Genomic DNA, 27,699 nt, shown 5'->3' on the forward strand with positions numbered 1-27,699 from the left:
GACATGAAACCACCCCCTAGTGGAAAATGAGCTTGGTGACTGGCCAAGCTTTGATGTTCCTCCATCCCACAACTGGCCCGAGTCTCAGATTTGTTTATTTTTTCTGTATAACTTTTGCAGTGTTTCAACTAAACGGGACAGTTTTTATCAACAGTTTCCTGAGCAAGAAAAATAGCAGACTGCTTGGTTTGAAATGAAGACTGGTGGATCTGCTGGGCTGTGTGATGTATGAGAAATGCTCCTCCTCTGAGAGACTTGGAAACCCATGCAAGAACTATACATCCCCATTGTTATGGAGACCTAGCACTCCACTGGCACCGGGTCTCTTTCCCTTTAGGATCGCCTCTCTCTCCTTCTCAGTCCCTAATCTTTAGACAGTAGGAACTCTAGTCCCAGCTCTAGGGATAGGCGTGGGACCTAGAGCTGGCCACTCAGTCTCTCCTGTGCCTTTTGCTGGAACTCCTAGGAAATATCTCTTTCTGTGAGAGGGGCAAACTTGGCAGAAAGCAAGCAGAATGGATGGCAGCTCTGCAATCTCACAGGAGCCGGACGGCCTAAGAATTAAGCCAGCATGAGGGAAGCAATCTGGAAAATGGGGCAGTGTCCTAACAACACCATTTGAGACCCTGGATCCAGCTGTGCTTAAAGCTAGTCCTCATGAACTTCCTGGTTTTAAGAATCCGTTTGGGGTGGATTGTTGTCCTTTATAACCACAGATTATAGACTAATACAGTGTATTAGCCCATGTTTTAACAATACAGTTCAACTGAAGCATCATTATTTTAATAACTTTATAGCATGTTCCATGCCAGTGAACTGACTACTCACATGCATCATCTCATCTGATCCATCAACGCTGTCCAAGGTGCACTATGACTACCCTTACTTCACAGACAGGGTCCTATGAAGTAGTTAACTTCTGCCATCACCGTCATAATCATCATCATTTTATCCAAAGTCACACAGATACTAGGCAGTGGAGCCAGGATCCAAACCCAAGTCCTCTGAATTCAAACCCATGTTCCTTCCCCCAGGGAAGGCCATGCTGCCTCTGTGTGCTCAATCTCATCTTAAATGCAGGCAGAGAGACACAAAAGGAGCTTCACCTCCTAACATTCAAGTGCATGCAATCACCTTCAAATAAGACATATATCCATGAACCAATTAGGGTTGCTGAGAGCCATAATATAATTGAGATCCCAAATGTGTGGTTCAGGTACTACTAACATGGCAGAAAGGCAAGGAGGTGAAGAGACTACACTTTAGGGCTGGATGTTGGTGTATAACCTCACTGACATTATTACAACCACAATAATGAAACACTACGTTTTCTAATTCAATTCCTCACCAGCCACCTCAACTTTCCCACATCCATCTTCAACAAAGGTTTCTGATATTACATGATTTTGCTGTTACCTCCTCCTCCTCAGGAAAAGCATTCCCTGGTATCAGCGCACCCAGAGGAATACCAGATGGCAGCTGTAAGTGCTGCCCACCACCATCTTCAAAGAGCCTTCTTTATAGCTTTCAGGTGGCACACAGCAAGATAATTTCCAGTTTCCCTCCTGCAAATGAAGAGATCCTAGGTAATTCTATAATCCTATCATACATCATTAATATTCTAGTGTTAACTGATGGCCTCTGGGCATGTACTAGGTCATTTTCTATTGAATACATATCTTAACTGGTGGCCGCAAATGGTTACTCAAAGATTTCTGCCTCGTTGAGACAAAAATTTCAATTTAGCCATCTCATTTTATATAACTGAGAAAATTGAATTTTTTGATCTCATATCATATTTTCTAACCAAGTTACATTATATTAGTATGTGTCACTGAATAATTTTTCTTAGGTCAAAAATTTTTCTTATCAAATTATAATATAAAATTAAAGATATGTTCCAGAAATGAAAAGTCAGCAAGGACTTCAAAAGGACTTGAAGGAAAATCCCATAGCACAATGGTTCTCAAATGTTCATCATTCCTGGGCCACCATTACAAAATTAGCTGAAAGAACAGAATACTGAACACAGCACAGCCCTTGCCTCACTGCTGCCAGCTGTTAGCAGTATGCTACATTTGTGCACATTCCTGCATGTTCTCATTCTTTCCATATACATATATGTGAATATATATAATGCTGATACATAAAAAGGATTCCCAAACCATTTTAAAGCAGGTTATAGTCACAATGACACTTGAGCCCTTACCATCTGTCTTCTAAGAATTAGGACATTCCCCTACCCAAGAAATTTAACACTGACTTATACCATAATATTACTTAATCCATTGCCTATATTCAAATTTCTCCCAATTGTCCCCATTATGTCTTTCAGAGGTGTTCTTTATATCTTCCAGATTTGTTGTCTTTAGTTTCCTTTAATCTAGAAGCTGCTCTTTACTTGGCTGAGGTTGGGGCAGGGGGGTTAGTTCTTTTGTGACTTCGACATTCTTGGAGAGTCTTGCCTGGTTTATTACTTACTTAATGTTTTTCTTTAAATTTACTTTTTAAAAATACTAAAACTATAAAACCAAAAAGAAAGCAAAAACTTCCATAAAAAGTACAGGTTTGATGTAATACTTATTTGATTTTTTTCTAACGTACATTAAAATAAGTATGTGAGTTTAAAACTTAATGTGCCTGTCCACTGGTCTTCGCTCACATGGCCCTGCACTCCCTGTGAGACATGACCTCAGACCTGCTGGGTCCTGCCCAACCTCACCTGACTCCCCTACAAGCAGGAGCTCAGCACCCCTAAGGGCCCTGGCACTGTGTAAGGCAGTTCCTGGGCTACAGGGCCCCTTCTTCCTCTGGATCGTTCAGGACCTACCTGCCTGTGACCTCTACCATGTCCTGAATGGCACTGGGCCAGGTATCTGAAGTGTCACATTCTTCAGGTACAGACAAGAAAACAGGCTTATAGAGATTAAGCAGCTTGCCCACACCCTCCAAATCAGCTAGACTGCATTTTCTACTATGCCAACTACATGCCAAGGACATGCCAAGCACTTTTCTCCTGTCACAGCTAAGGCTCCCCAGACCCTTCACCTGGTATCACCAACCAGGGGTATCACCAACCCCATGTTCCAGGTGAGGAGCCTAAGATCCGGAAGACGAAAGGTTTGCCCAGGCCACACAGCCTGTAAGTAATGCAGCAACTGCCACAACCCAGGTCTCGGATCTAGCGTCCTTGCTCTCCCTCCCACTCACACTAGCCAAGGCTTCCCTTGGGAGAAATACCACCCACGAGGCAATGCAGAAGGTGTGGTGGGCAGCCAACCCCCACTCAGGGTCAATGAGAATTTGTCAGATTTGCTATTAAAACATAAGACCAAGGATGGAAGCTGGCGCTGCAGATGTGTGCTAGCAGAGGACTGCTGCTCCCCAGGGTGTGGCTGCCGTGCTCCCGGGAAGGTAGCCCTGGAAGGAGCTGGCTGATGTGGCAGCGCCAGCCCATCACTGCCTGGGGAGGCTGGTGGCTGGCTTGAACTCCCAACACTCATCCTGTTTATGCTTGCTTCATTTCACCATGTTGGCTTTGGATCACTGTCCAACCCCACAGAGACTATCTGAATTTTGATTCTGCTATCTCAAAGAGGGTAGAAACTATACCTCCAAACATGCTTTTACTCCTCTCGAACATCATTTTTAAAAACATTGAACAGAAGGCCAAAGCAAAAGCCCTGTTTCTAAACCAGATCTTCTCCATGTCGGCATAGGGCTTTTAACCTATGTTCTTAGGATGTGACTGCTTAATCGGCTTTAAATCCTTCTCCTGGGTGGCCCTCACTCCATTACTTTATGCACTCAATATCAGGGAGAGGTACCAGCAGCTTTCCTGAGGTGAACATCAAAAGCAGGGCTCTGAGTCCAACAAGAGCCCTCTGGGGCCCTTCCAGACCAGAGCACTTCTGTGAAGCAGAGGCCCAGAGGCTCACAGGCCAGCAGAAGCATGGCGGCTGGTCTCTAAGGAGCAACACATGAAGTTCACTCTGGTACTGAAGGCAGTGGCAGGAACACCTCTGATGAGGGTCAGCCCCTGTCCAGATATGAGCTGCGGCAGCTCCCCAGCCTCCCAGGGGCTCCCACAGCCTCCAAGGAAATCATAGACATTTCCAAACTCCCATTTCACACCAACATTCTCTGAGTGTTAAGAAGTATATGTATTTCTGGCTGGGCGCAGTGGCTCACGCCTGTAATCCCAGCACTTCGGGAGGCCGAGGCAGGCGGATCACGAGGTCAGGAGATCGAGACTATCCTGGCTAACACAGTGAAACCTCGTCTCTACTAAAAATACAAAAAAAAGTAGCTGGGCATGGTGGTGGGCACCTGTAGTCCCAGCCACTGGGGAGGCTGAGGCAGGAGAATGGCATGAACACGGGGGGCAGAGCTTGCAGTAAGCCAAGATCGTGCCACTGCACTCCAGCCTGGGCAACACAGCGAGACTCCATCTCAAAAAAGAAAAAAAGAAAAGAAAAGAAGTATATGTATTTCTTGCCAGGTGTGGTGGCTCACGCCTGTAATCCTAGCATGTTGGGAGGCTGAGGCGGGCAAATTGCCTGAGCTCAGGAGTTCAAGACCACCCTGGGCAACATGGTGAAACCCAGTCTCTACAAAAAATACAAAAATTAGCTGGGCATAGTGGCATGAACCTGTAGTCCCAGCTACTTGGGGGGCTGAGGCATGAGAATCACTTGAACCAGGGAGGCAGAGGTTGCAGCGAGCCAAGATCACGTCACTGCACTCCAGCTTGGGCGACAGAGCAAGACTCTGTCTCCAGAAAAAAAAAAAAAGAAGTATATGTATTTCTCTTTTGGTCAGTCTAAATTTTTACATGTTGTATAGTCAAGTAACAGAATGTTATCTCTAGATACCTCAAATTCATCACAGCCTTCCTAGAGCTTGGCGGGGTGGCTCACACCTGTAGTCCCAGCCACTCAAGAGGCTGAGTTGGGAGGATCCCTTGAACCCAGGAGTTCAAGGCTTCAAGGAGCTGTGATCATGCCACTGCACTCCAGCCTGGACAATAGAGCAAGACCCTGTCTCTAAAATAAATAAAATAATAATAAATAGCCTTCCTACATTTCTGTAGAGGTGAGAGGAGGTTAACACACAACAACTAAGGGCAATAGCACCCATATTTTAAGCATATAGTATACCTTGGGCTAAGGCAGCTCTCTATGATCTCTAGTCCTCCCAATCACTCTGCAAAATGGATATTATTAACCCTGTTTTGCAAATGACAACATAGAGACTTAAGGATGTGCCACCGTCCAGGCTTAAATAGCCAATAAGTGACAGAGGATGTCTGACCACCAAGCTCTGGCTTTCCCACTACTCCTTTCAAGGCCATTTGGCAGTTGGCGAAGTCAGTCTAACAGATTGGCAGGACACTTTGATTTCTGCTGCCTAGAAAGCAGACAGAAATGGGCAGGAAAGAATGCCAGTGATGCCCAGCTGGTCTGATGCCTAAGCCTCTGAACCCTGACAGCAGAAGGAGCTCTTCTGCAGAAGACAAAAGGTCAGCAATCAGCATTTTCTATACCAAAATTCCCACCAAACACAAGAATGCCCAATGTCATGACACGTGTGAATCAAGGCTTCTTTCACTCCAGGGGAAATCCGTAGGAATCGGCTGAATCTGAGGCTAGCTTTCTCCAAAAAATTCAGAGATGTAATTGGGAAGCTAGAAGGAACTTAAAATAAACATTGCTGATTCTGGGCTCTGCTCTGTGCCACAGTTATCCCAGGCACTCTACCACTAGTAACCTTCCCAGTCATCCTTAAGGTTGGGGTTTACAATTTTTCACCATCCAAAAAGGAAACCAAGATCCTAGATGTGAGGGGTGAAGCCATGGGTCATGCACAGATTTACTTGGCTCTAAACTCAGTTCTCTTTCCACCCACCAGAGATCTGGAGTTACATACACATAATACCCTACTCCCCTGGACACCTCCATACTGACTTCCTGCAGAAGCCTCAAGTCAGCATGCCTCTCTGCCAACTACAACCTCAGTTTGAGCTGCTATGACCTCTCCAGGAGACCAAGCCAAGTCATTTCTGGGACCCCCTTCTCTGTTTGTCCCCCAGTCCTGCCATTCTCTCTACTAAATAACAAAACAGTCTCTCCTGCCATTCTATGGGCATACCCCCAAAGCCCAGACCTCTGCATTTCTTCCTGGGCTTTTTTTCTTAAACAATGGATTTCCTGCCTCCAGTCTTACCCATTCCGAACCACCACCATCTATAAAAGTACACAAACTGGCTTTCTAAAGCAAAGAAAGGTGCTCCTGTTTATAAGCCTTCAGTGGTTCCCCATTGCCCAGAGCAAAGTTTCCCAAAGTGGGAGATATTTTTGATGGCACACAGATCTGGCATTATATTGTAAGAAAATTATTAACATTTTGGTTATCTGTCCATTTCTTTGATTGAACAATGAGCAAGTCTCAATTGGGGGCAGAATCTACTTATTACCTCTCTAAAATACCCAAATCTCCCTTTATAACAAAAGCGAATCATAGCTCAAGTTCACAGCTTGTAGCTAGAATTTGACAACTGTTTGGTTTTCAGTGTGTGCGCATGTATATATGTGTACTTGTGTACATATGTGTGTTTATTCTACTTTTGCAAAGGCTATTGGTTTTCCACTTGCCTTAGTGATGCAAAATGTCCTTATGATTATCTGCTATTTAAAAATTAGATTATAAAGATATATTAAATCAGAATGTATATGGCATTGAGCCTGTGAGAGAGATGTGAAGATGGTTCTAAAATGACTGTAGTTTGAGTAAGACTGGCCCCTAGCCTTACATAGCACCCAAACGAGTTCTCCCAAAAGCTGGCCCATACCATCCAAGTTCCCCACATCTCTTCACTGTCTTCCCCTCCTACACTCCCCCTCTACTCAGACACACAAACCCACCATTTCCTGAATTAGCCATGGTCTTTCAAAGCTTCATGCCTCTGCAGGTGCTGTCTACCTTGCCTAAACCAGGTTTCCAAGAAAAGTCTCACCTAGTACAAACACTGTACCTCACTCTTTAAGATTCATGATACACCGAAGTGCATTAAGGATGAAAGGCTCTGAGAAGTTCTTTAAGGGGTGAGAGCAATTGCTGAACTGAGTTTAACCAGCATCTCTCAACTAACGGGTTCTCTTCTTTCCCCACATTAACATACCATGGAACACATGTTCTACAAAGTATGCTTTGGGAAACACTGGCCTAGAATGTTCTCCTTTCCCCCGATCTGATCAAATTCTACTCTGAACTTATCCTTCAAGAACTCACTCAAATGTCATTTCTTTGAGAAGTCTTTCCTGCCTCCCCACATAGAATCAGTTGTTCTCTCTCATCTATGCTCCTATAAGACTTTGTGAATTCACAATGTATGGTTTAATTCATGGGAATTCAAAGGTAAGCATTCAGTGAGAAGTAGGGCAGGAGCTTTTGCCCAAAACTCCATTTAATAAGCCAAAGTGCCAAAGTGACCCCTGAATTGTCACAATTCTCACAGGCCCCTCCCAATGTGATCTTCTCACTGGATGAGCTGTGACTATAACATCTGATAGAGATTTTTCATAAAACATAGCTCCTAAACATCAACCAACTGCTTCAGCTAGGCCCCACCTCAGACATAGCAATCCACTCAATGCCAGAGGAAACACTGGCCCCATGTGGAGCAAGGCATTCATCTTCAACACAGCCCCTTCCCAAGGAATTTTCAAGGTCAATTCTGGCAACAGATTATCTTGGGCATTAACACTACACCTGAACATTCTTCAGGTTGAAGGTGTGACTCCCTCCAGTACTCACTAGATAGAGTTTGTCTACAGTTTCAAGTCTCTCCCTCTAGACTATGAGCCCCATAAAAGCAGAACAATTTGGTCATTTTTCCTGAGCCTAATTTACAATCATCATCCAATGTCTATGACATCATGGACAGAAGGGAGACAAAGAAGCGCAGGTCAATAGAGGTCAAGTAACTATGGTGTCTATTAGAGTGAAATCTGCAACAAAAAACTCTTAGTGTGCCAACAGGACCAAAGAGGCTTCCCGTCCAACCATCCGCCACTTAGAGGCAGAGACCAGCCTGTGCTGGAAACTTGAGGCAGCTGCTCCATTTGAAATCACTTTCTTATTTGGATTGAGCCAAAATCCAACTTCCTGTAGTTTCCGTAGCAGTACTGATCCAGACTCCCGGGACAGAAAATTTCCCAAGAGTGGGGACAAGAAATCTGTCATTTACCAAAGGAAAAAAAGAAACAGGCAGGTAGGCAACCTTCCCAGGTGATTCTGATGCTACCAACAGCCTAGCATCCCCTGTCACTACTGAAAGATGGGGGTGCCACAGACAGTAAGCCCTTAAGTCAGATCAGAAGTTCATTTGGCAGCCAGATCAATGTCAAAACTCTCTCTAGCACCTTTCAGAAATACTCAGGGATCCGTGATTATTAACAGAGATCTTCTCATCTAGAATTTTACTGAGCTGTCTACCCATTATCAGTCCTGGCTTAGTAAACTCCAAATGGAAATTCTGAACAGCAAAGAAGAAAAGCTTTGTCAGATAGCACCCTGTGTTCCTGCTTTGAATGCCAACATGGAACAAAAAAAGTCAAAAGAAAGGTCTAGTTTACGTTATCCTTATCTTGCTTAAACGTGTGTGTGTGTGTGTGTGTGTGTGTGTGTAAGCAATGTGTCTGTGGGAGAGGGGAAAGGCTTAAAGATGCCATGAGATTTTGACCCAATTTTGCAGATCTGTTTTTGCAGATCTCAAAATTGGATTCTCACCTTAGCAACCCAAGAGTCCAAGCCTCCCTGGCAATTTATAATCGAGTGGGTGTTAAAAAACAAACAAGGTGGCTCCTCTTCATAGTTCACGTTAATGTAACCTCCTAGGGGAGCCACAAGATGGGCAACACACTCCAGAGACCTGCTCTCACAGAGCCAAGGGAAACTGAAGCCAGACAATTGAAAGCAAGGAGTCAGGAAGATGGAGGGAAGAAAATGGAGGGAGGGGGGAGGGAAAGAGAGAGATGGAGCGAGGAAGAGAGAGAAGGAATAACGGAAATAGAGGGAGAGAGGGGAGCAGGAAGGGAGGGCCGGCCATCTTTAAATACTGTTTTATAAGACTCTTACTCAAATTGAGCTAGGTTAGATGGTCCAGAATTAAGCAAGAAGCCCTGAATTATAGCAGTAGAAGTACTCTTCTTCACTCTGATATCCAAAGATGCAATTTTCTTGAACTAGGGCTCTTAAGGGGCCCCCTCAGCTGCAGGCAGAAGTGCTGCACGGGCCAGTCTGGGTCTGGAGAGTGAGCCTGTGTTTGGTGCAGACTCCTGGCTGTCCACCCACTGCTCTTCCTACAACTCCAGCTGCTCCCTTCTACACCTGGGCTTATTCTGTCTCCGGGCCAGCTGTGAGAAGTCGGCAGGGCAGCAGAAGTAAAGTGAAGTCCCCAAGCCAGCTCTGCACTGTCTGTGTCTCGGCGTCCTCATCTGTTAGACAGAGAGGAGCCCACCTACCTTACAGGTCACTATGAGGATCGAAATAATATGTTGAGCAACCAACGTTAATAAGCAAATCATAAAGGTGATTATTGTATCTACCCTCTTTCTCTCATATCAAAAGGTTTTCACCTCTTCACACAGATCTATGGCCACTAAGAGGAACTACTGCCAGCAGCTGTGTTTTATACAGCTGTTTATATGTCCTATTCTCATCATCTTTCCTTCAGGTAGGTCCAGTTTTCAAAACAGATTTGTGTTCTGCGCTCACACAAACAGCAGTGACTGGCTTGCTCCAAGCCAAGTTAATCCCACAGCAGAGATGGAACCTTTCCCAATACCCTTTCCTCTAATGCCTAGATTCAAGTTCAAAACGTGTCTGATAAAAACAAGGGTAATTTTGGGAGGTTAATGATTGGTCAAATGCCTCCAAGCAAGCCAAGCACAAAAAGGAGCTCCTGCCTCTTCCTGGAGGCCTAGGAGAATTCTAACACAGTGTTGTTTATAAATATTATCAGATTTTGCCCAGGGCCGATGGATCTAAGCTCTCTGGACAGTCTCTTCCCAGAAAGGTGTTCCAGATTGTGCCTCACACAATCCTGCTCCACACACCCACCATCATTCTCAGTTCCATGTCCCTTACAAGAACATAGGATATAAAATTAAATACCAGCATGATTTGTGGACTGCATTTATCCCCTACATCTTAGCAGATTCTGAAATCAACATTACATTGCATTGTAAAATACTTAAAGAGTTGTTATTTTAACTTGAAAAAGGAGGACACAGACATGTTCCAAATGCGTTGCTACACTTGGGACACCCCACTCCCAAAATGCTGTACTGTCACTTTACAAGAATAGTTTTTTAAAGGCATATAATTGTAATGCACTAAAGAATTCCTTAGCAGGCCAGGGCCTCCTGAAGTTATCTAGCCCATCTCTCAGCTCCAGGAAAGCCCTCCCTTTCAGACAACTATCCCAGTCACACAAAGCAAGCCAGATCTGTGGGATGAGGATTCAAGACAAATTAGGTCAAAGAATAAGCCTCTGGAAAAGCAAGAGTTTTCATAAAAATGGAAGCCTATGCTCAGCCTGCTCAGGCATTAGTAAATGTGGGAGAGGCTGACGGCAACTTAATGGTCTAATAAAATGTTTACACAGGGCAAAGGATTCTTACAGACAAACATTGCCTGAGATTAGCAGACCATTTGCTGGGGTCTGGAGATCCTATTATTAGGCAGATTTCACTGTGATGGCATTAATTGTGGGAGGGAACATACCCTCACCCTACTCGCCCTGGGACTCTTCCTCAAGGGCACCCCCGCAGCAGGAGTCCAGCCTTGCTCTTACCCTCACTAGGCTCAGCCTGGCACCCTCTTTCCCTCCCTCCATCTCTGCACTGCTCAGAGGCACTGAAAAGGGGGCTTCTGTGTTTGTCTCCCCAGTAGACTGGGCAGGGGTCTTCCCAGATACATCTGAGTCCCTGAGCTCCATACAGGGCCTACCTGGCCCAGGGGAGGGGTCCAATAATGTTCAGGTGACCAGATGAGTGAGCATACAAATGAACCAATCAATAAATGATTAAACAAGGGGATAACTGAATAAAGGAAGGGTGCCTATCCTCACTTTAATTAATTTTAACTAGTTCCTTCAACTAATTAAAATTCCTTCAACTTTTTGAGCACCAATCTCATATCAAGTCACATAGAATTAGTAAACAGTGAATCAAATCTGCCTTATAACCTACAACTTTACAACTTCAAGTTGAACAACTCTTCTAGGGAAGCCCATCATGCAGCAGACAAAAGTACCTAATGGGGAAGTGTAACAACTGGGCTCCTTTCTTTTGCATTATCATCCAGGTAAATAAGTCTTTTATAATTAAGTTTTGAACCATTCTGTCACTTGATCAGGCAAAAATGGCTGGGTGGGTCTCAGTGAAGCACCAACTTGGGAGGGTCTCACTGAGCTCGGGAGAGTCTCACTGATGCACCGACTGCTCAGCACACTTACCATGTCCTGGGGAAGGCGGCACCCCAGGAGGGAACCAACATACATCCTGCTGCTGTCCAGGCACTGTGCAACCTGGCTTTGAACGTGGAGATGCTCCCAGGAAAGGAGTGGCTGGGAGCAGCGTATTTGTTAACGAGATATTGATTCTTAAGAGCAACTCTAGGGAGGCCAGCTGAACACAGAGTAGTTAGACACTGTGACAAACAGCAAAACTCTGAAAGAACCCTACTTCGGACACAAGGAGAGGTAGGGAAATACCCAATCTTACAGCAAGCTAAAACAAGCAAGGAAATTCAGCCAAAAATTAAGAAATAAATGTCATAATTAAAGCAATACAAATATTAGTAACCATAGCAATAATAACAGTTAATATTTATTGAGAGTTGACTATGCAACAGGCTTTGTGTTAAATACTTTACATACTAATTCATTAATCCTTACAATGACTGTCATAAGTATATACAATATTATTATCCTTATTTTACAGATAAGAAGCTGAGGTAAAAAGGGGGTAAGTCACCAGCTTAAGATCCCAAAACAAGCAAGTGACGGAGCCAGGATTCAAGTAGTATGGTGCTAGAATCTGTGCTCTTAATACTTTTATTCCATGACACTGTCCAGAATCTTCTATATTTCTTCCTTACAAAAGTTAACCACTGTTTACAAAGGACTTGTTCCTTGGGAATACATCACTTAATCTTAGAATATGGAAGTCACTGAGAAAATAGGACTCACTTCACAGAGCTGCTTTGCAGCCCACTTAGAGAACTATCTCTTTAATACAACACTCCTATAAATAACTCTAGTGTTTCATTTACATTTGGTAACCATGTTTCCTGTTAAGAATTCCTGGGATTATTGATGTATTCCAAAACCAGGTTTCCTATCTAATGGAGTGCCAAGCTTGATATTCAACTGGCCAAGTTTAACAGTGGCTCAATTATTAAATCAATAAGATAAGTGGTATCAATTAATAGATTATCCTGGAAACTTCTGTTACAACTTTATCCTCAAAGCTCATACTCACTCCAAAATGTAGATATCCTCATGTTGCATGATATACAAAGGTAGATACTGCCTGGGAAAAGTCCACCAGCTTTGAGGGCTAGCAGAGCTGGCTCCAGCCTTGTTTCTGCCCCTACTCAAGTCACCTGCAGCAGATGATTTGCTTCCTACAAACCTCCATCTCCTCAGTGCTCTGGACTCACACCTAACACATGCAGGGGATCTAGGCCAGTGCCTGCACACAAGGGAGGTGGCTGACAGTGCTGGCTGACATTCGCCTTCCTTATTCCTGGACTTGTGTCCATCCCCTTCCTATGCCATCGCCAACACTCATCATCTTCCTCTGCCCAGGTGGAAACAATGACATCACTTTAAGGGAATAACCTATCATGATTTAAGATCATGAATTAGAACATACCTGAAGGGAAATGTGAATGGCTTGGACTTTGCCATGATATAAGCATCACTAAATGGATAAAAATCAAATTACTTCCATCAACAAATTCCATTAGGAAGTCACTGATGAAACAAAGACTTTGCCATTCCTGCTGTTTCAGAAATTGTCTCAAATTTCCAACATTTGGGTGTAACCATTCATTTATACTATCTACAATCTGTATTCTACCAACTGGTTGATCCATGGGCCAAATAATTCACTCCTGGAAAATAAAAATCTACAGGAACATGTTAAAACCATGTTAAAAAATATATTGGGTGAGGCTGAGGCAATGTTTAGAGGGAAATTTATAGCTTTTTATGTTTAATATTCAAAAAAATCAATCAGTATAATTCCCCACACTAACGGAATGAAGAAGAAAAACTACAAAATCATTTCAGTGGATGCAGAAAAAGCACTTGACAAAATTTAACAACCACTCCTGATAAAACATTCACCACACTAGGAACAGGAGGAATTTCCTCAACACAGAAAAGAACGTGTATGGAAAAACCCACAGCTAACACCATACTTACTAGAGAAATATGAAACGATTTGTCACCAGGATCAGAACAAGGCAAGTATGTCCACTCTCACCACTTCTACTCAACATTTTACTGGAAGTTGTAGCCAGTGTAATAAGTCAAGAAAAAGAACATAAAGGTTAGAAAAAGGTATAAAGAGCAGAAAGAAAGAAGTAAAACTATCTTTATTCATAGCTGACATGATTATTTATGTAGGAAATCCTAAGGAGTCTATAAAACAACCACTAGGACTAACAAGAAGGTTTAGCAGGGTTGCAAGATACAAGATGAATATACATAAACTAATTATGTTAATACATTAGCAACAAATTAAAAATATCATTTATGATAGCACCAAAATACATAAAATATTTAGAAATAAATTTAACAAAATATGTACAAGACCTCTATATTAAAAACTTAAAAATACATAAGTGAAGAGATGTGCTAAGTTCATAGATTGGAAAACTCAATATTGTTAAGAGTCAGTTTTCCCTTGATTGAGCTATAGTACAGATTCAATGTAATCCCAATCATAATCCCAGGATTTTTTTTTTTGTAGAAATTGAAAAGCTGCTTCTAAAATTTATATGGAACTACAAAGGACCAAGAATATTCAAAGCAATACTGGAAAAGACAAAGTTGGAGGACTTACACTACTTGACTTCAAAACTTACTTTATAAAGCTACTAATAAAGACAGTGCAATATTGGTGTGAAGACAGACAAACAAATCAAAGTACAGTAGAGTCCAGAAACAGACCTACACTTAAATGGTTATGTGATTTTTCACAAAGGCAACAAAACAATCTAAAAAACTTTTCAAGAAATGATGAACTGGAATAAATGAATAGCCATATGGAAAAAAATTTACTTTGACACCCATCTCACACCACATACAAAAATTAATTCAAGATAGACTACAGGACTAAATGCAAATGCTAATGCCATTAAGCTTTTTAGAAGGAAACAGACTAGAATGTCTTCATAACTTGGTGGTAAGCAAAGGTTACTTAGAACATAGAAAGCAATAACTACAACAGAAAAAAATGATAAATTAGACTTCATCAAAACTTTTGTTTATCAAAAGACACCATTAAGAAAACAAATAGGTAAGCCATAAATTGTCAGAAGGTATTCACGACACATATATCTGACAAAGGACCGATAAGCAGGTTAAAGAACTCCTATAACTCAACAACAAAATAATTTTTTAAAATCTAATAAAAAATAGGCAAAAGATTTGAAAGCTACTTCACAAAAGAAGATCTACAGATAGCCAATAAACACATTAAAAAGTATTCAATGTTATTAGTCATCAGGGAAATGCAAAATAAAACCACAATTAGATACCACCACAGGATCTCTGCTATGAGATTCTTTTTTTTTTTCTTAAGCACACCCAGAACTCTGGGTCAGAGATGCCTCACTTCCCGTCTCCTATCCCTGCCCCATCCTGTACATGTACTCATTCCCTAGTACCCTGGCAGGAAAGTGAGTGTAGAGCAATTAGATAGAGCATGGTGTTGCCCAAAGTATAGGACATACTCTGCCAGATTTTAGGTGACACACACTTTTTTTATTATGGTAGTTAGGTGTTTATTTTAATACGCACTGAAGGAAAATGGAATTAGTATTTCAAACTCATTATTTCAAGACTAATATTACTTAGGAGAAGGTTAAATAAATAGTCTGTTTAAAGTAAACACAATAATAATACTAACAAAGGTGGTGCATGGATAAGATGAAAATTGCAAAGGTGGGGACTGTGACCAACTCAAGTCCAGGATCACCAGCAGCACAGATCACCAGCAGTTAACCACATAATCAACAGCAAACTGTCCCATTCTAGGGCTGTGGGGAACTTTAACTTTTCTCTTCATTGAGCCCTCCACTTGACCCTACAGTGTCACATTCACACAAGTGACCACAGATGTCCTGAAAAAAAGACATCCTAATGAGACAATCTGGGTGGTGTAAAACCAGGACTCTGACTGCAAAGAACAAAGGCTTATTCCATAACAGTCTCACGATTATTCTGCGGGAAACCTGCGTCCAATTCAGTTTTGCCCAATTCCATACTGCCAGATATAATTCTCCCCATCATTTCAGCTAGCATTCTTTCCTTACCTGCCCAAGGCATGGCTGGGGATCTGTAAAATCATGGCCATAAAGAGATTCATGTTAGAGGGCCGGGTGCGGTGGCTCATACCTGTAATCCCAGCACTTTGGGAGGCCGAGGCGGGCAGATCACCTGAGGTGGGGAGCTCAAGACCAGCCTGACCAACATGGAGAAACCCCGTCTCTACTAAAAATACGAAATTAGCCGGGCCTGGTGGCACATGCCTGTAATCCCAGCTACTCGGGAGGCTGAGGCAGGAGAATCGCTTGAACCTGAGAGGCGGAGGTTGCGGTGAGCCGAGATCGCGCCATTGCACTCCAGCCTGGGCAACAAGAGCGAAACTCCATCTCAAAAAAAAAAAAAAAAGTTAGAGTTTTTTTTTTTCATGTTAGAGTTTGGAGAAAGATTTCCTTGTGTTACCGCCACAGAACTGGAGGTCTGGCTCATAGCAGACAGACAATAAATATATCATGAGGGAAAGCTGACTGATCTTGAAGCTAGACTTTTCAAATTCAAGTTTATAAGCCCAGGTGTCTATGATGGTGTCAGGCACAGAAAGTCGTAAGATAAATGTAGCCCTGAGATTTTAGACAAAGCTTTACTTTTCCTCAGTGGTAACTCACTTAAAATAATATTTTTAGGCTGGGCACGGTGGCTCACGCCTGTAATCCCAGCACTTTGGGAGGCCGAGATGGGTGGATCACCTGAGGTCAGGAGTTCAAGGCCAGCCTGGCCAACATGCCGAAACCCTGTCTCTACTAAAACTATAAAAATTAGCAGGGCGTGGTGGCGTGCGCCTGTAATCCCAGCTACTCGGGAGGCTGAGGCAGGAGAATCACTTGAACCTGGGAGGCAGAGGTTGCAGTGAGCCAAGATCTTGCTACTGCACTCCAGCCTGGGCAACAGAGTGAGACCTCATCTCAAAAAAAAATTATTTTTATAAAACAGACAACCAGCATGACTTTTTTGCAGGGAGAGGCAATTTGGCAATACTTATTAAAATGCAACTGCCCCAACAATTTCCAATTCTAAGACAGAAACTTGCAGAAACACTTCTACAAGGTGCAAAGAGATTACATTCACCTAGCAAAAGACTGGAGACACCAAAAACATCCATTAAAAGACTGGTTAAATGGTAAATAGACACAAGGCAATATCCTACAGCCACTAAACAGAGTGAATTTGAACTCTCTGAAATCATGCTCCAAGACATTGATTGCTAAGCAGAGGGAAAACAAAATGCAAAATAGCAGATGTAGTATAGCCCCACACTTAACTTTAAAAACAAATTTTAAAGTGACAATACTAATAGACTAACATAAGCATAAATATACATATGTGTGGACAAAGTCAGATGAATAGGCACCAACCCTCTGTTAACACCACTGTAAAGGGGTGAGGAGGCTCTTGCATTCTCTGAAGGCATTTATAAAATGCTGGAGTCATAGAAGCTTTGTAGTGAGAAAAAAGGTTTAAAAACAAACAGGGTGTGTTGACTCGTAAAAATGCACACACTTGGAAAAACATACACACAGGCCAGTTGTGGTAGCTCAAGCCTGTAATCCCAGCACTTTGGGAGACCGAGGTAGGTGAATCACCTGTGGTCAGGAGATGGAGACCAGCCTGGTCAACAGAGTGAAACCCTGTCTCTACTAAAAATACAAAAATTAGCCGAGCGTGGTGGCGCATGCCTATAGTCCCAAGTACTCGGAAGGCTGAGGCAAGAAAACCGCTTGAACCTGGGAGGTGGAGGTTGGAGTGAGCCAAGATAGCGCCACCGCACTCCAGCGTGGGCGACAGGGTGAGACTCCACCTCAAAAAAAGAAGAAAAAAAAAGTCTTTAAGAAAAAAAAACATATGAAAAAATGTCTCCTTCCTGGCCTTCAGACCTGCACCTCCACATTCAAGTGATAGGTTCCCTCCCTCTGCATTGTGTGGCTCTTCACAGAAAGGTGCCAGCAGCACTCTTAAAGAGCACTCTTTTTGTATGCAAGGAGCCTTCTTCAGAAAGGAATGTCCCCAGTGTCTCTGCAAAAGAGAGGATGATTTCCTAATGCTCCCTGCCAGCCAAACTCATGGCCCTGTCACTGGTTTTACATCCAGCATTCTCTGGCTGGCCTTGTGCAAGAAGACACTGAGAACCACATGTGCTGCCGGAAGAGTGCCCTTTCTGAACTGGAAGATGTTGTTGTGTTCTGAGCTTTCTGGTTGTGTTTTAAGGGGGTTGGGGTGAAGATCCTTTCTTGGGACTTTTGCTTTTATTTAGACACACATATACATAATTCAACCACAAGAACTACTTCTCAGGAAGAAATGCTAAGAGGCCACTGTAAGATGTAACCTTATTAAGCCTAAGCAACTCAGAAACGGAACAAGTCTACCAAATTTGAAAATGGGGAATAAATGGAACACAGGCACTCCACTCCAGAGTTATGTAAAAATAGTTTTGGCAAAGTTCAAATGATTGCTGGAGGCAAGAAGAGCTGACCTCTCTTCTCCTTCCCTTTCATCCCCCCCTTGCCTACCCTGAAACAACATCACTCAGGGCTACAACCATCTGTAGCTGTCAGGGGAAGCCACACTACATTCAGAAAGTCTTGGACGCACGTATCCCTGAGCGCGGAACTGCACAAACAAAAGGTTAAGGGAAGGGGGATGGGGTAAAGGGAATAAAGGCTTAAAGATTAAAGTCACAGGCAGAGACAGACAGCTCAGTTTTTTAATAACTGAAAACACGAATCGGGTCTGAATGTGTCCATTGTTTAGCAGAGAGGGCAATCTATGCAGGCAGGACTGGCTGGCGACAGGACTGCCTTCCCATCAGAAATAAGATTTACCTAAACTGGGGACCTGGGGCAGACCTCAACCCTGAGCTCCATTTACTGATGATGATGTAGAACACAGCAGCCAGGTGAGAATCAGATTGTTGCTACCCTGGGCCATGGCAAGAAGTGGGGCTTGAAAGAAAGAGGCCAGTCATGGAGTCAGTGGCACTGGTCTTCTCGTACAGTTGCTGGTGGGAGTGCAGATTGGTACAGCCTTCTGAGAAGCAATTGGATCAGAGACGTAAAAATGCATATTTCCGGCCGGGCGCAGTGGCTCATACCTGTAATCCTAGCACTTTAGGTGGCCAAGATGGCCAGGTCGCTTGAGGTCAGGAGTTTGAAATCAGCCTGGCCAATATGGTGAAACCCTGTCTCTACTAAAAATACAAAAAAATTAGCTGGGCGTGATGGCATGTGCCTGTAATCCCAGCTACTTGGGAGGCTGAGGCAGGAGAATTGCTGGAACCCAGAAGGCAGAGGTTGCAGTGAGCCGAGATCGCACCACTGCACTCCAGCGTGGCAACAGAGCGAGACTCCGTCTCAAAAAAAAGAAAAAAAATGAGTATTTCTGCCTCCAGGATTCTAGCCCCAGCAAATAATCCAACCTAGGACAGACCCTGATGCACTAAAAGATATTCTGTGCAGCATGATTCACAATAGCAAGAAATCAGAAACAACCTAAACATCCAATGCCAGAGGGAATAGTCAGTGTTTATTTATAATCTGCCTTACTGCAAAAACGATGTAAAGCAGCTTACAAAAGTACACAGAACAAAGAAGAAAAATGCAAAAGAAGAAATCACAGCAATAAGAGAAAAAGAAAGTATTCATTTAAAAAACGAGGCCAGAGCTGGGCTGCAAATTCTTAACATACTGCGAGCATCCAAACTCTCCCTAGAGGGGCCACAAGACAAAGCTGCCACTGCCGTCACCAATAATAATAATGGCAACTATTTGCTGAGTGCATGCCCCACACTGTGCGAAGCTCTTTGAGGCCTCTCAGTAACCCAAGGTACTGTCATTCAGTCTCCCTTCTGCAGACAAGGAGACTGAGGCTCCAGAGGCCATCCAGTGCCAGTAAGTGACAGACACAGGTTTGGGACACATTTCTCCAAGTCAGAGCTTATATGCTGCCCACACAACCAAACACTTAAATTGTGTATTCATACAATGGAACTCCTGCAGGCATGAAAAAATGATGTTTACAGAAAGCGATTAATGGCATGAGAAAAATGTTTAGGATATAATGTTAAATTTAAAAGCAGCCAAAAAAAATTACATGAAATGTGTAATTTCCATCAAGTAAACCAGATGATTATTATTTTCTTCCTTATACTGTTATTATCCAAAGTTTCCAAAATAGGTCTGTATTAGTTTTATAATCAGAAAAAAGTGACTTTATATTTAAATATATATAAAGGGCCACTGTGTTTGTATCACAGCACACATCTCATGATATGCACAACTCACTTTTGTTTTAAATAAAAATCTTACATATATAGTAGAATCAGAAAATACACATGCCAAATCTTGAGCAAAGGAAAATCTTGTTTCTTGTGTTTACGTCCATCATTTAACTGATCATAAATGAATAATTTCATTTGGCTCAGAACCTTGTCTTTGCACAGTTTTTTGGAGTTATATATGTCAGAAGACAATTATTATAAATTAGTTTCATTTCCTTTTTATTTTCCTCTTCACATACAGACTCTTACACAATCAAACAGCAGAGAGTCACAGACACACTGTCTCAGGCCTTCCTCCTGGCTACAGCACAGACCCACACATGTGGACAAGGGCCCCGTTTTGCAGGCCCTCGCAGAAAGGCGGTGGGGGCAATACCCACAGGGTCATGCCATTGCCCAAGTCTAGCCAGGCCATGGTTGCTTCTTGAAGAGCAGTTCTTCATCTTGGGTCCAAACACTTCCTGAAATAGTTATATGTGTTCTGCTTGGGAGAAGGGCCAGAGGTCTCCCCAGTTTCTCAAAGAGCTCTCTAATCACTAATCTAGACATGCCAGTCTCACTCTTGCCATGAAGTCTGGGACAAATCCCTTTTCTCTACCATCTTGACCTCAAGCTCAAGCCCCAACCTATCTTCCAAGGATATTATATAGGAAGGTTTAGCCATTGAAAACTGACAGAGGGAAATACTTATTCGATAACTACACGTGTGAATGGGAGGCGCTTTCATCTCCATCATGGAGAGAGGAGACGAGGCCCAGCAGAGGCTCACAGAGCCTGGATTCCCCTGTGTCTGTCAGGTCCCACACACTCCGCCAGATAAAATGCATCTGGTAGATGACAGCGGCTCCAAGTTTGGCTTTGGAGTGTCCTTTTATCTGCTGATCACCAAATACTGTGCTTAGCTGCAGACACAAGCCTGGTTTTCTATTATGAGACAAAAGAATAATGATTTTCCAAGACCTATTTAATTATTTCTTTAAAACTTGCCCCCTCCATTGCCATGGTGTTAATCACCCACATTGAGAGCTAGCTTTCAGCACTGTGCAGCAATGGCAAGTCAGCTGTGTTTTGGTTATCTGAAAGAAGGAAAAAATATTTTAAATGCTTTAATACTTAAACAAATAGAAAGAAGGCAGATTTCTTTCATGTTTCCTCAACTCCTAAAGCTATAGAACAGCCTGGGCCCTAAATTTGAAAATGAGTTTTTTTGTTTTTTTTTTTTTTGTTTTGTTTTTTGAGACGGAGTCTCGCTCTGTCGCCCAGGCTGGAATGCAGTGGCGCAATCTCGGCTCACTGCAAGCTCCGCCTCCCGGGTTCATGCCATTCTCCTGCCTCAGCCTCTCCGAGTAGCTGGGACAACAGGCGCCCGCCACCACGCCCGGCTAATTTTTTTTTTGTATTTTTAGTAGAGACGGGGTTTCACCATGGTCTCGATCTCCTGACCTCGTGATCCACCCGCCTCGGCCTCCCAAAGTGCTGGGATTGCAAGAGTGAGCCACCGTGCCCGGTCTGAAAATGAGTTTAGACTAAAAGAAGTATCTCAAACTACCACCAGACTTCAGGCAAAGATCGTGTAAAATATTAATTGTACTGCTGCTACTCGGAACCAGCCTCAGTGCTCGGGTGGGAGAAGGGGAGGGGTGGGAGGAGGAGAAAAGCAGCACTGGCTGACCAGCTCCAAGAAGGCGAAGTGAGGAGGAAGGAGGATAACTCTTCAACTAATAATGTTCATTGTAGAAATTTTAGAAAATAACACTGGGAAAGAAAAAGCCTTGGGAAAAAAAAATTCTTTATAAAAGGAAATTAAAGTCACCTAGATTTCAGCCCCTAATGTTAGCTACAGTTAACATTTAATGTCTTTCTTTCTAGTCTTTTTCTTGTGCATATGTATTTTGTATATTATTGAACTCAAAAAGAATTCCTTGCCCTGCTTTTTTTCACTTAACATATGTAGTATGACTTTTCACATTTTTAAATTTTCTTCATAAATATCATTTTAAAGAAGGGTGCACAAAGTACCTTATTTTGCTTCATTTGGGTGGCACCCAATTTTTTGCTCTTATAAATAATGCTGTGAAGAACATTTTTGTGCATAAAGCTCTGGCTCATTTCAGATTATTCCCTGAAAGAGGAATTATGAAATCACAAAGCAGAACTTATTTCAGGATCTAGATAGATTTCCTAGAATTAGTTCCCTGAAAGGCAGGGCTAAGCTGAAGTTCTCTAATAACTTACTGTTAAAACAACCATCCCATTCCCACCCAGCCACTGCTGCACCCTGCCACCCCAAAGGCATCTGACCTGCAGATGCCTCCCAGAGGAGCCTTTTCCATCCTGTGCTGGGAAAAAGAACAATGGCCTCAGGACAGCACAGATCCTCAATCCAGGTGGGAGCTCAGCACCCTCCAGCTGGGAAGGCTGTGGCATCCAAGCTCTCCAGAAGTCCCAAGAGGCTCAGACACCTCCCAGCCTTATTGTCTCCACTAAAAACACCATGTGGGCACCCTGTCTTTTTTATGAGCTGAAAAGATTTCACATCTCAAGAAGGAAGAGAGGAGAAATTGGGGTGCAAAACTTACCTCCACACCAGGAATATTGGGTAAGTGCAGCCTTTGTGGCAGCTTAGCTTTATGTCATTTTTGGTTGGGTTTTTTCTTCTTCATTCAAGTTGGGGGATGGGGGGAAGATGGTCTTCCCTCTACCCCCTCAAGATAAGATTTTACTTGCACAGAAAACCGCTACTCAGTCTTCATGGCTCATTCTCACTTAGATAACTGTACTGTTTCTCTTCCCTCTGTCCTCCCATGCCAGAGGAAAAACACATCTGCTGATATCAGAGCCCCTCTTCCTCTGGAGGGAGGAAGGCAAAGAGAGGGACAGCAGAGCAACTAGGAGAAATGGCTTTAGAGTTGTACAAGCTATGTCCAAATCCTGGCCTGCGGATTAGTGTGTGACCCTAGGCAAGTCACTTCCTATTGCTGAGGCTCAGTAATAGGAACTGATGATGTGGTCCTTACAGGGTCATGGTAAGGATCACAGAAGGTGACATTTGTAAAACACATAGGTATGGTGGCTGGTACAAAGCAAATAAGTCAATTCATTTTTAAATAATATTTTAGAATCATTATTACCATGCAAATGACCAGGCAAATGATCATCTGAAGGGGAAAAATTAAGTACCTGGATAAATGAATGAATGCAGAAAAATGGGCCCTTGCCAACAGCCAGGCTACAGGCAGAGGGCAGTCCCTCCCCTGAAGTGCCAGTAGGTTAGCTCTGTCACAGCTGCAGGAGCCTGCTCTGTGGAGAGCAACACCCTCTCAGATGCACCCTGCTGGAAAACAATGTTGAGCCCTTGCCTCCTCTGCCTCCCTTGGAGGCTGGTCTGGAGGGCACTTTCTTTCTGGGATATGTGGCTATGCAATAGGACCTGTGTCTGGGCCCACTGGTTTAGAGCATCCCCTGATTCCCCCAAGTCCTGAGAGGGGACCTTCAGTGATACATAAGGACAGCATAAGTGAGGTCTGGGGAGACCCACTCCTTGGGAGGAGGACACAGTCACTAACAGCAAGGTCCCTGAGTGTGGCCACCCTGCAGAGCATTCATGCAAGCCGTCCCATTTAACCCTGAAGGGACGTGATGGAATTCCCATGTTGTCATGTAAGATCATGTAGCTCGTAAGGGACAGTGCCAACATTTGAACCTAGGCTCTAAAACCCAGGCTGTTTTCTACCAGTGCTGTACAGTCTTTGTTTAAAGCAAGCAGGCGCCCCCCTGCCCTGAAGCTTGGGTAGTCTCCAGAAAGAAAAAATACCTGTTAGGATGCTTTACACATTATTACTACTACCCAACAATTTCAAGAATGTCTTCCTTTTCTACCCAAGTAGACTAAAAGTATTGGGGGTGGGAGGTGTCTTCTGTATCTTTTCTGTACCTCCTCCCCAACAAATATACGCTCCTCCTTCCAATATCACAGGTGTCCAACAAATACTGTGGAAAGAGTTAATCAATCAATTAACTGAATGAAAGGGGTCAAAAGACAAAGAAGTTAAATAGGAGAGGGGAAGAAAAAGACAAGCTACAGATAAAATCGGCAGAAGAGTGTAAGCACTATAAAAATAAGTTTGTGAAGTCCAGGAAGAGTCCTGATCTTCTGGGGTAATCTTCTAGGTGTCACAGTAGCAGGCAGCCAGGGTGACAGGAAAGAAGGTGATTAGGAAACAGCCAGCTGAAGCTCAAGAGCCCAGCTCGGAACCCCACAGGCACAGCCTTGAATGAACCCGCAGGAGAAGAGCGGGTCCAGGACCTGCTGCAGCCACCATGGTCTCTAAGCACACAGAGAAAAATCAGGAAAGGGGCACACCTGAGAACCAGCAGGCTTCTCACACCCAACCGTGTCAGGTTCACACGGCAGCCTGGAGAGAAACAAGGCATCAGCCCTGTTTTACAGATGGATAGGCTGAGACCCGGAGTGAAGTCACAGCCAAGGCCACACAGAATTCTGCCAGGCTGGTAAGACACTGCACACTGCACCAGCCACCACTCCAGGGTCAGCTCCATCATTTCTACTCCATCACAATGCCACACATAATATTACTTAATATTTTTCTTTAAATAACTAATTTTGCCCTGCCCTGTTTTATAAAACCCACTTTTTCCCTTAAAGGAACATTGATACCACTTTATCCAGTAATTCCTCTCCTAGGTATAGGAATTCTCAAAGGACTTGAAAACAAGAATCAAACAGATACTTGGACACCCATATTCACAGAAGCACTATTCACAACAGACAAAAGGTGGAAACAACCCAAGTGCCCATTAATAGATGGAGGGAAAAACAAAATGTGGTCTATCGATATGCTGTAATATTATCCTTCCCTTAAAAAGGAAAGAAATTCTGATCCATGATACAACGTGGATGAACCTTGAGGACATTATGCTAAATGAAATAAACCAGCCACCAAGCCTGTATGATTCTGCTTATATGAGGTCCCTAGAGTAGTCAAATTTATAAACAAAAAGTAGAATGGTGGATGCCAGGGGCTGGGAGTAGGGAGAATGGGGAGGTAGTGTTTAATGGGTACAGAGTTTCAGTTTGGGGTGATGGAAAGTTAGAAATAATAGTGGTGACAGTTGCATAACAATGTGAATATACTTAATGCCACTGAATTGTATATTTAAAAATGGGAATGGTAAATGTTATATATTTTTTACCATAATAAAAAAAAATACCCCCAGGCCAGGCACAGTGAGCTGAAGTCCAAGCTACTCAAGAGGCTAAGGTGGGAGGATTGCTTGAGCCCATGTTGCTGTGAGCTAAATGATCATGCCACCACACTCCAGCCTGGGCAAGAGAATGTGACCCATCTATAAAATAAAATAAAATAATTTTTTAAATTTTGTAAACATAAATAAATTTAAAAATAAAAAATACCCCCCCAAAAAAGGAAACTTTATATAGCTGCCATAGATGAAACCACGACATGGCAATATTAGAAGGCCACCATTAAAAATATACATATTAAGCTATGTTGGTATACAACCATGCATTGCTTAATGATGAAGATACATTCTGAGAAATGTGTCATTAGGCAATTTCATCTTTGTGCAAACATCATAGAGAGCACTTAACACAAACCTAGATGGCAGAACCTACCACACACCTAGGTTGTATGAAATAGCCTATTGCTCCTAGGCTACAAACCTGTACATTTAAAAATGGGAATGGTAAATGTTATATATTTTTTACTATAATAAAAAAAAATACCCCCAGGCCAGGCACAGTGAGCTGAAGCAGGTGACTGTACTAAATACTGCAGGCAATTGTAACCCAATGGTATCTGTGTACTTGAACTGTATCTAAACATAAAAAAGGGACAGTAAAAATACAACATAAAAGATTAAAAAGGGTAACCCTATATAGGGTACTTAGCGTAAATGGAGCTTACAGGACTGGAAGGTGTTCTGGGTGAGTCAGTGAGTAAGTGGTTGAGTGAACGTGAAGGCCTAGGGCGTGACTCTACACTCCTGTAGGCTCTATAAACAATGGACACTTAGACAACACTAAATTTATAATAAAAACATTTTTCTTTAATAATAAATTAACCTTAGTTCACTATAACTTTTTTACTTTATAAACTTTAAAATTTTTTAACTTTTTGACTCTTGTAATAACACTTAGCTTAAAACACAAACACACTGTACAGCTGTACAAAAATATTTTCTTTCTTTGTATCCTTATTCTATAATCCTTTTTCCATTAAAAACTTTTTTCTTTTACTTTTTAAACTTTTTTGTTAACAACTAAAACACGAACATGCACATTAGCCTAGGCCTACACAGGGTCAGGATCATCAACATCACTATCTTCCACCTCGACATCTTGTTCCACTGGAAGGTCTTCAGAGGCAGTAACATGCATGGAGCTATCACCTCCTGTGATGACAATGCCTTCTCCTGGATACATCCTGAAGGACCTGTCTGAGGCTGTTTTACAGTTAATTTTTGTTGTTAGAAGTAGAAGGAGCGGCTGGGCGTGGTGGCTCACGCCTGTAATCCTAGCACTTTGGGAGGCTGAGGCGGGTGCATTGCCTGAGCTCAGGAGTTCGAGACCAGCCTGGGGAACATGGTGAAACCCCGTCTCTACTAAAATACAAAAAATTTGCCAGGCATGGCAGCATGCGCCTGTAGTCCCAGCTACTCGGGAGGCTGAGGCAGGAGAATTGCTTGAACCTGGGAGGTGGAGGTTGCAGTGAGCCAAGATCGTGCCACCGCACTCCAGCCTGGGCAACAGAGCGAGACTCCATCTCCAAAAAAAAAAGACAAAAAAGGAAGCATAAGGAGGCTGGGCACAGTGGCTCATCCTAGCACTTTGCAATGCCTTGGCAGATGGATCACTTGAGCCCAGAAGTTCGAGATCAGCCTGGGCAACCCCCTGTGAGACCCCCGTCTCTACAAAATAAATACAAAAACTAGCTGGGCATGGTGGTGAGGACCTTAGTCCCAGCTATTCAGGAGGCTGAGGTGGGAGGATCGCTTGAGGCAAGGCGGCAGAGGTTGCAGTGAGCTGAGATGGTGCCACTGCACCGCAGCCTGGAAGACAGAGCCAGACCTTGGCTCGGAAAAAAAAAGAAAAGAAGTAGAAGGAGTACACACTAAAATAATAACAAGTCTAGTATAGTAAGTACATAAACCAGTCATTTATTATCATAATAGGTACTATAAGTAACTATATGTGCTATAAGATTGAGCACAGTAGGTTTGGTTACACCAGCATCACCACAAACACCTGAGTAACCTGCTCTACAATGTTACCACAGCTATGACAGCACTAGGCTATAGGAATTTTTTGGCCCCACTATAATCTTATGGGACCACTGTCATATATACCTTCCATCATTGACCTAAGCTGTCATTATGCAGTATATAAATGGAGTTTTGCCTTCTGTGAGGCGCTTGTCAAGGCGGGAGATGAGCAATGTCCAGAGAGCTGGTGCTCACGGGCCTCCTCCTCGACATGGCCAGAGGGGCTGCCCACGGACTGAGAAAGGGAGGATTTGCTCAGCAGATGATTCAGTGTCACTTGATCTGGGCAGCCCCTAACAGCAGTGCCTGTCTTGCTGTGCTGGGAGTATCCAACTTTGGGAGCCCCCCCATGTAAAGGTACTGGGCACGGAGCCTGGGCTCCATCAGTGCCTGAGGGTCTACCCCTACCTGTCCAACTCCCCTACAGACTCACAAGGAAAGGCAGTCTGTGCTGAACCATCCTTTGCACACAATAGCTCCTCTATCAAACTCCCAG

General features: G+C 43.2%; 1 protein-coding gene across 2 annotated transcripts in view; it reads right to left on the bottom strand.

Moving 5' to 3' along the window:
- Positions 1–27,699, bottom strand: part of EEFSEC (eukaryotic elongation factor, selenocysteine-tRNA specific) — a 256,687-nt gene that overhangs the window by 193,276 nt on the left and 35,712 nt on the right. The window lies entirely within an intron of this gene.

This window comes from Hylobates moloch, unplaced genomic scaffold (genome assembly GCF_009828535.3).
Source record: "Hylobates moloch isolate HMO894 unplaced genomic scaffold, HMol_V3 SCAFFOLD_4, whole genome shotgun sequence".
NCBI lineage: Eukaryota > Metazoa > Chordata > Mammalia > Primates > Hylobatidae > Hylobates > Hylobates moloch.